The sequence below is a fragment of the Nannospalax galili genome, unplaced genomic scaffold (genome assembly GCF_000622305.1).
Source record: "Nannospalax galili isolate Female #2095 unplaced genomic scaffold, S.galili_v1.0 scaffold641, whole genome shotgun sequence".
In the NCBI taxonomy this organism is placed as follows: domain Eukaryota; kingdom Metazoa; phylum Chordata; class Mammalia; order Rodentia; family Spalacidae; genus Nannospalax; species Nannospalax galili.
The window spans coordinates 2,656,681-2,667,275 of NW_008345311.1; positions in this window are offsets into that span (position 1 = coordinate 2,656,681).

Sequence of the window (10,595 nt, forward strand, 5' to 3'; positions counted from 1 at the left end):
AAAATATTCACATTAAAAATGTTTAGGTTAAGGCCTATTGTGACAAATTAGTGTCCCCAGGCATTCCTCAGTGCAAGTTCATCGACTAAGGTCTAGTCAGCTTTTCTAGAATCCCTGGATTTAGAAAGATCAGCTCTTTGTCACCCAGCATAATCAGTTGCCAATATTTCTTCAACTAAGGTTGGGTTTTGCTGTCCATTTCCCCAGTTCTGTGCTGGGTTTTTGTCTCCTTGAGTTTTCATGGGACTTGTGTACACTGACAGCATTGCTTTAGATTCATATGAGCAGAGCCCCAGGAACTTATAGGATTCTATTTTCATATGGTCATGCACTTCCTTCCTGGCTCTTGACACAAATGACAGAACACATGAATTCCAGTTGGGGGATTATAGGAGGGTGCCAGTCTGCCCTCTGTGTGAAGTACACAAAAATTCAATAAAAAATTTAAAAACATTTTCATTTCCCAAGTTCTCACCCACATATGTTGTCCTCATACTCCGAGGCCTAGCTAAGTGCATGCAGCTTGTAGACCAGCCCAGCCTAGTGAGAAACCCAAACCCCTGTCTTCCCACACCATGCCCACACTTCCAGACCTCACTTGAATAGAGCATCTTGTAAACCAGCCCAGGAAGACCCAACAGGTAGTCACATTCATGCATTTTCTTTGTTATCACTAAATTGCAAACTCCCCCATCTTTCAGATCAATAGTCAATGCTGTGATGCATTTCCAGACTTAAGTTGTGTCACTCCAAATGCAAACTGACCCAGCCTGGTGAGTTGCTCAGAACCTAGCCTACACTTACCACCATCCACACACTTCCAGGCGTAGCTATGATTTTTCAGCCTGTGCACTCATCCAGGCAGATACAGCAAGGAGTCACATCTCCATGTTTTCTTGTTTACCAACTAATTGCAATCACTCCTTTCCCTCCAATCAAATCAAGACTCAGGGTCCTGGAGATGGTTCAGTTGTTAAGAGTACTTTCTGTTCTTCCAGAAGACCAGGCTTCATAGCACCTACATTGTGGTTCATAACTGCATACACACAGATAGTACACATACAACAGGCACTCACACATACACATAAAATAAACTAAATAAAATTTTTAAAAATCAAGGCCGAATGTCTGAAGGATTGTGCCACCAATTCTTCATATATGATCTGAAACCAACAATATTTGGAAAACAGCAAAAACAGAAGAAAACTTACACTCAGCATAGGCAAATTTGAATCTATATCACACTCAAAACCAACCTAAGCCCAAATGGCCAGGCCATATCATTAAAAAAACAATATAAAAAGCCAAGACAATATGACCCCTCCCCTACAGAAACACAATAGTACTATAGAAATGTTCTACAATAAGAGTTACCTAAATGAACCCCAGGGCACAGACATTAAAGGAACAATAATAAACATGACCAAAGAAGTCAAGGAGTTTAAAGAAAACATGAACAAACATGTCAATGAATTTAAAGAGGATAAAAGTAATCTCCTGAGTGGAGGCCAAGAAAACAAAAATATACTGCTGAATGAACTGAGGAAGAAAAGTTCAGGATTTGCAAACTAAATACAATGTAAAGTTAGAATTACTGAGGAAAACGCCATCTTAAATGAAGATGGAATTGAAAATTGAAGACCTCAATAAACCAATTAGAAAAGTCAGGAGAAACTCTTTGTGAAAGAATGGATCAAATAGAAAATAGGTTATTAAAACTATAAAATAGAGTAATTATACTGCTCATTAAAGAATATGAAAAATTTAAAGAACCACTGGAAAGTAATATGCTGGTACTTTGAAGCATCATGAAAAAAAAACTATGACTTGTAGGCATAGAAAAGGAGAATAATTCTATGTAAGTGACATAGACTAGATATTCAAAAGGAACATAGAAGCGAACTTCCCCAACTTAAGGAAGGACATACCCTACAGATCCAAAACGTAGACAGAACATCAGATATATAGGATCAGAAAAGAAACTCCCCATAGCATATTCTAATTGATACACTAAATATACAGCAAATAGACGATGTTGAAAGCTCAAAGAGAAAAGCCACAAGTCACATATAAAGGAAAACCGATCAGAATAGCAACTGCATTCTCAGTGGAAACTTTAAAACCAGAAGAGCTTGGAGCAATGTACTCTAAGTTCTAAAAGATCACAGATCCCAGCCAAGACTATTTTACCCAGAAAAACTCTCTGTCATAGTTGAAAGAGAAAAAAATTTCCATGATATAAGCAGGCTGAATGAATTCATGTCCACAAAACTAGCCCTGCAGAGTACATAGGAAGCAGCAATGTGGACTGAAGAAAGAAATAATCATAGTCAAGAGGTTACAGGGAAAAAGAAACAAAGGAAGCTATAATTACTGAAACATAAAAGAGGAATACACAGACAAACAGAACACAAAATGACAGCAATCAACACAAACCTTTCAATAATAACTTTAAACATTAATGTCATCAAATCTCTAATCAAAAGACACAGGTTAGCTGAATGGATTAAGAAACAAAATTCATCTTCCTGCTGTCTGCAAAAAATTCATTTTTGTCTTCAAGGATGGGCTCCATCTTAGAATGAAAAGATGGATAAAAAATACCTTAATGAAAACGGACTAGGAAAGAAGCAGGTGTCAGTTTTATAATATCTGCCAATATAGACTTCAAAATAAAAGTAATTAGAAGAGAAAAAGAAGGACGCTCATTCTGATCAAGGGAACAATTAACCAAGAAGACATTACAATCCTAAGCATGTATGCACCAAACTCATGTGAACTCAGTTTCATAGAAAGTATACTCCTGAGCATCATGAGAGAGACTAACTCCAACGCAGTAACAGTGATTCAAACACCCCACTTTCTCTAATAGCCAAGTCATCTGGACAAAAATTAAATAGGGAAACAAACATCAGAAGTAAATTACCACATTCATCATTTGAATTTAAGATATATCTACAGAATATCCTACCCAAATACCAAAGTATAAACATTCTATTCCATAGCCCATGCAAGTTTCTCTAAAATTGAACATATACTGTTACACAAAACAAATCTCAACAAATACAGAAAAATTGAAGCAATTCTTATTTATGCAATCTGATCACATTGTAATAAAGGTTAAAATATATAGGAAAAGTGTCCCTAGTAATTACACAAACTCATGGAGACTAAGCAGCACAATAGAGTAGAATGAATGGATTAAATGTGAAATAAATAAAGAAATTTTTAAAAATTTCTGTAATTAAATGAAAATACAGACAGAACAAAACCTCTGGGAAAAAATGAAAAGAAGTCTTAAGAAATAAATTTATTAGCTCTTAGCACCTATATCAAAAAGTCAGAAAGGCTTGATGTGGTACTGCATGCCTATAATCCAAGCACTTGGGAGGAAGAGACAGGCAGATTTCTGTGAGATTGAGGCCAGCTTGATGTACATAACAAGTTTCAGGGCAGCTGGGGCTACATGGAGACCATTACTCAAATAAACAAAATAATAATAATAACAATAACAATAGTAGTAATTATTAGATAAAAAGGTGGCAGGGGTCAGGATCGCTGCAAAACAGAAACAAAGAGGACTTTGGAAAAGCAAGAGTTTAATTAGGTTTGGCGGGGCTGGTCCTCAACTCGGGTGTGAGGAAGAGCCAGCAGCCTAATGGCTACAGAGGGGTAGCTTATAAAGGGAAAGAATGTGGAAAAAGAGAATAGTTTTCTGCTGTTTGGGACAGTTTTGGGGGCTGCTTGCTCATGGGGGGCATGGGTTCTGTACCTGTTGAAGCATATTGGGTAAAACATCTACTGTAAAACATGTTTTCTACATTTACAGGGTTCCAGGAATTAATTGCAGCTAAGGGCTTGAGAAACCTGTTTGTCACCCTCTGGGGCATGCTCTGGAGATCACAATACATTGGTCATTAACTTCCCAGGGCTGCTTTTGTTAACTTGCAGGTGGCTGGGAGTTGGTTGACTCCAGTCCTCTTAGGGCCTCATGGTTTCTGGGTCTGGGGTCACCTGGATCTGAGCCCTATCAGTAATAATAAAAGGAAAATCAGAAAAAGCATAAATAAATGACTTAATTGTTTCTTTGTTTTTTCACTTTTGTGATAAAACACTGACCAAAACAACCTTAGAAGAGGAAAGGGTTTATTTCACCTTAAAGTTTACAGTCCATCATCAAGGGAAGTCAGGGCCAGAACTGAAGGCAGAATCATAGAGGCAAGAGCTGAAACAGCGATCATGGAGAAACGCTGGTTACTGGCTTACTTCCTCTGACTTGCTCAATTACCTTTCTTATACAGCCCAGGTCTGCCTGCTGAAGGATGGCACCACCTATAACAGGCTGGGTCTTCCTACATCCATTAGTAATTAAGAATATACCTTACAGAAAAGTTACAATGCCATTTTGATGCAAGAAAATAAAGTTGAGTTTCCTTCTTCCGAGATATCTCTAGTTTTTGCCTAAGAAAAAAATAACACAATGATGCAGCTCAAAAGTTTAGAAAAATAAGTGTAAAGAAAACCGAAATCCAGCCTATGGAAATAAATAACAAAAACCAGAGCAGAACTTAATGAAAATCACAAACAATATAGCATGTTGCCATTGCTACTGGTTATCTCCTAGGCCTTGAAGGTAAGATTCTATTGCTGAAGATATCATACAGTTGGGACTTGAACAAATGGAGCTGGAGCTATCCTAGAAGCTTCTTACTTCAAGTGTAGCTTGCAAAATCAGGAGGTACTATGTATACTGCTACAAGAGAAAAGCAATCAATGGTCCTACTCATGATATAAATTAATTACAACAATGACCAACTTGGAAAAATATTATCAATGGTGTAATCATGGCACTATTATCTTTTGAGTAACCAGTAGTTTTCTAACTGGACATAAAACTTTCTCAAAGGAAAGGAGTAAACCAACCAAATGCCCATAGATGGAGAAGTGCTAGACCCTAAAGAAGAACTCTGTTATATTGTTTTTTCTAAACCAATATAATATCTGTATATATTGAAAATATGGGGGCTGGGGAGATGGCTCAGTGATTAAGCACACTGACTGTTCTTGCAGAAGACTCTGGTTCAAATCCCAGCACCCATATGTCAGCTAACAACTGTCTGTAATTCAGGCTCCAGGGGATCTGACAGCCTCCTCTGTCCTCTGTGGGCATTGCATGACACCGGTGCATGCACTTACATGCAGGCATAACACTCATACACATAAAATAGAAGCAATAAATAAAATATTACAAAAGAAAATGTATATGCTTATAAACACAGATAATTGTAGTTCTTACTACTCAGCAAAGCAGCAGATGAAGGCTACTACAGAAATCCACAACTTGTCATAATACAGAGCATAAGTGACTAATGGGGTTCTCAGCCCCAATTGATATATCTATGATGCAGACTCTACACCTAAATCCCAGGTAACATCATGAAAGAAGAGGTGGAAAGAGTGTAAGGGCCTGAGGAAAAGACCTCCTGCTGCTAGACAGTCTTCTAGCCATGACAATGATGTTGCACCCATGAAATCTCAACAATGCTTGGCTAAAACAAGACCTGCATAACAACAACACCAGCTAACATACCAATTCAGGTAAGAGAAATTTTTAAAAACCATACTCCTATATGAAGAACTGCAGAAAAGCAACAGCTTTCGATAGAAGGAGAATCAGTTTTCTCCAGAATAAATCTGCCTATAGGTTATTCAATCCCATGTGGTCACCACTAAATACATGCACAATCAATCAATACTAAATAGACCCCCCCACACACACACACATACACATATATATGTGTGTGTGTGTATGTGTATATATAAATATCCCAATAACAGTTTAATTTTTTTAAAAAGTGTTTATTAACTTGATAGGAAAGAAGAGTATGGGAAGAATTATAGGGGACAGAAAATATTGGAAATGATAAGTACCATACTGATGTATAAAATTCTCAAAATTAAAACATACATTAAATACTGGAGCTTATGCCTATGAATTAAGTTATCAGTTTAAAACATGCTGCTATAACTGAAAGATATTTTGTGTATGCTCTGTGGTAACAACAAAGAAAACATACAAAAGTAAGTGAGGAAAGAATGAATCTTCAAAGCAAAAATCAAGCAAAACGGAAATGAAGATAAGAAAGTGACAAAATTGCAACCATTGACAGAAAAATATTTGATAAAATAGAAATTGTTATTTTCCCAATCAATAACTACTTTAAATAGAAGATGGGTAGTTCTTTAACCAAAGAAAACAAGATGAATGGGGAAAGACGAAATACAACTACATGCCCTTTGTAATATACTCACCTTAGTTGTGAATATACACTTAGAGTGAAAACATATGGATAGGGAAAGATTTTTTCCAATATGTATTATTTATTGAATTTTTGTGCATTTTATACCATACATCTTAATCATATTTAGACTCCCTCCCCTATTTCCATCACCCCCATAGCCCACACACAGGATTTTGTGCATTCTATCTTAGATACTTATTGAGTAATATTTGTGTACCCAGATGTCCCTCAGTGTGAGCTCATCTACTGGAACCTGTTTAGCCTTTCTAGGCATCACTCCCTTAAAGAAGATCAACTATCCCTCATCCAGCAATGATGACCTTCCATAGTTCCTCAAATAATGTTGTGTCCTCCTGCCCATTCCCCCAAATCTATGCTAGTTTTTTCTGATTGAGTTTGCATGGGTCTTGTTTATGTGTCACCATTGCTGTATGTTCTTGTAAGTTCCCAGGAGCCTGGAAGACTCTGTTTTCTTATAGTCATCCACCATCCCTGGCTCTTACAATCTTTCCACGACCTCTTCTACAATGGTACCTGAGCTTAGGGTGCGTGAGTTTTGATATGAGTCCTATCCAAGGACACACACTCTGCAGACTCCTATTCTCTACACTTTGGCAAGTTGAGGCCTTCTGTGTTCATCGTCCTCTGTTGCATGAGGAAGCTTCACTAGTGAGAGTTGAGAGATGCACTAGTATTCTCTCTACATCCTGTTCCACTATGCTCCATTGACTCTTAGGTATAGAGGTTCCATTGTAGATGTGTCGTGTAGAGGTGGGTATCTCACAGACAATTATTCTCTGTTTGTGATCACTTGTAGAATTCTGTAATAGTCCTCATCTATTGCAAAAAGAATATTCTGGGTTGGAGACATGGCTCAGTGGTTAAGAGCACTGGTACTTCTTACACAAGACCGAGGTTTGAATCCCAGTGTTAGTCTCCCACATGGAGACAAACAACCCTCTGCAACTCCAGTTCCAGGGGATATGATGCCCTCTTCTGTCCTCTGTAAGTATTGCATGATATGGGTATACTTACATACATGCAGGCAAAACATGCAATCATGTAAAATAAAATACTTTTTAAAAGTATCTTCTTTGATAAATGGTTACTGGTATACTTGTTTATACATATAAGGATGCATATTTGTACATGAATGCAGGAATAGCTGAAGGTTATGTTACAAGAATCACACTACCAAAGAGGAGAAAGCCCCTTGGAATTTTTTACCAGGGCAATCTGAGAGACCCCCAAAATAGCAGAGGTTATTGCCACAGCCCTTGATTACCTCCAAGAACTTAAAGGAAAGACCCTATTGCTGAAGACAGGACATACTTTACACACAGTACTTGGAACAAAGTAGCAGAAACCGACCTGAAAGCCTCCTCCCTGAAGACTAGCTCTCATAGTTTTAGAGGACTCTATTGAACTGGATAAGGGAGAAAAATCAATCAGTGGCCCTTGGTTTTAAGCCTAGTAACCACAAAAATGACTGGCACAGCAAACTATATCAGTGCAGTGGTGGAAAATATATCTTGGGAGTAATCAGCAACCTACTTAGTGGGAGGGAAGTCACATGTGGCCCTGTAAACACTGCCAAATACATGGCTGGAGAGGTCATAGAGCTCTAGATGTCACATTCTTAGAAAAACATAATTGCTTACTGCATGTTTAATATGTATATTTATAGTTCCAAAACAACTCATTTAAAAAAATATTTTATTATTTTTATGTTATGTGCATGAGTGCATTGCATTCATGTATGTAAGTGTACCCAGGTCATGCCATACCCACAGAGGTGAGAAGAAGTTGTCAGATTACCCTGGAACTGGAGTTAGAGGTGGGTGTTAGCCACCATGTGAGTGCTGGGAGCCGAAATTGGGTCCTCTGCAAGAGCAGCCAGTGCTCTTTATCACTGTTAGGGAAAGAGGAATTTACTGCTTGTTTGAATTTACTGCTTGTCTGAATTTACTGCTTGAATTTACTTGTTTGAATTTACTGCTTGTAACCAATTAACTCAACTGGAGAAACAGGCATCCGGAGACAGGGGCAAGTGCTACAGCCCCCGGAGCCTGGCCTGTCTGATCTGTGTCATGTCACATAGGCATGTCTGCTTACACAAGATAACCGGGAAGGGTCGTGCCAGGCACATACCACCCATCCCTCCCCGATTGAGACACCTGAAGGGAGTTGTAACATTTTTCTTGTTTTGAAGTTATTGGTTTGTGAAATGCTTGCTTTGAAACTATTGGTTGTATAAACGTGGGCTTTTGTGTAACGATTGTGGACGCCTATATAATCTTTACCTGAAATTGCCTCAGGGTTGATCGCTCTAACCAGACCTGCGTGTCTTGGAAGGACGGTCGGCCCCAGCTAGCTGGTTTAATAAAACCCTGCTTGATTTTTGCATCTCCATACTCGTGCATTTGTTCTCCTGAAGAGACCCACCGAGTCATGGACCCTAACATTTTGGGGCCTCGTCTGGAATTCAGGGGGGGCGGGCTTCTGGGGGAACAAAGGACGAATGGAGGCAGAGTTTCTTTTCTCCAGACAGGGCAGTGTAATTCGAGGGTCGCCCCCTTGCGTCTGTAAAATCCAGAATAAAACAAGAGTTGCCATCTTGTGTCTGGTCTCGGGTTAGTAATCCCGAGTGAGGAAGTCCGGATTCGAGTCCCGGCACCTAGGTGAAAGTCCAGGTAATCAGTCCTGGCCCTAGGGTCTGAGTGTCTCGGCCCTAGGAAGGAAGCCTGCCATCAAATCTGGCGCCTGAGGAGGAAAAAAATCGAGCTGGTCACTCTGAAGCAGTCTGAGTGGACGCCATTTGGGAGAGTCAAGAGAAGTCTTGGGGATCCTGAAAGTGAGAGTGGTGAGTGCAGCGCGCGTCTGAGCGAAAGAAGGACCGGTCTGCATGAATGTGATTCAATGTGGTGCGCGTGCTTGATGGTTGTGCTAATTGTCTTACTGGGGAGGGCCTGGTTTTGTATTTTTCTCTACACTCCCTATTTTAAACCTTTCCTTCCTATCTGTATCTCCCACTCCTCTCCATCCCTCTCTCCAGCCACTGAGAAAGCCCTGCGGGCACGGGTCAAGCAAATAAGAGCCATTAGGGCGCTTGCTGCTGAAAGACTCCCGTAAAAGGATAAGGGGGTCCCAATCATGAATCCCAGATAAATTCACATCCCCCGCAGAAGAAAAACTGGGCAACGACAGGCACCCGTCCACAAGCACACCCACTGGCCATCATTGTTTAGAGTGGCATATTCACTTCTCCCTTTTCATCTCCCTCTCTTCTGTGACCTCCACCATGGGCCAGACTCAGGCCACTCCTAAAGGTTTAATCCTCTCTCACTTCTCAGAGGTGAAGGAGCAGGCCTTGAAATTGGGCCCTAGCATCAGGAAGGGTAAGTTTGGCACTTTCTGCTCGACTGAATGGCTTTTAGAGTAGGTTCGCCGACCCAGGTGTCCCTTTCCCTGGACACCATCGGCAAGGTCAAGGCTGTCATTACCCGGCCTGACCCAGAGGGCCACCCAGATCAACTCCCCTATATCCTTTTGTGGGAGAATCTGGCAGAGGATCCCCCATCCTGGTTAAGGCCCCTCTTGGTGAAAAAGCCTCATGCTTGCCCACCAAAAGTCTCCATCATGGTCGCCCAGGAAGTTTTGAAGTCCTCCAGTCGCAGAGGCGGGGATCCTAGTGCTCCGCCAGTTCTCCCTGAGAGCTCCTCCCTCTACCCCCCTTTACCCGTTGAGCAGCCGCCACCTTATGCAGCTCCACGAGGAGGAGAAGCCGAGGCGGCCTATGGAGCGGGGGATGGAGCCGGGGGTCCCCATGGGAATCCAGTGGTTGCCCCCTCCCCAGACTCCTCTACAGGAGAAGATAGACGACCTGGGGAGGCAGGAGGGATGCAGTTAAGGTCTTGAGGAAACAGGGACCAAGTGGGGGAAGCTCCATCCTCCACCACAGGGGGCGCTGTGCCAGTTCTGCCGGTCCGAACGGTCGGCGGCCCAGATGGAGTTCAGCAGTATCAATACTGGCCCTTTTCCTCTAGCGATCTCTACAATTGGAGGACCCAAAATCCTCCCTTTTCTGAAGACCCTAAGTGTCTAATAGGTTTGGTAGAATCCATTATGTACACCCATTGTCCCACATGGGATGACTGCCAGCAGCTACTTCGCACCCTCTTCACAACAGAAGAGCGAGAACGCATCCTGAATGAAGCCAGGAAGAATGTCCTGGGAGAAAATGGGAGGCCCACTACCCTTCAGCCTGCCATCGATGAAGCGTTCCCCCTCACC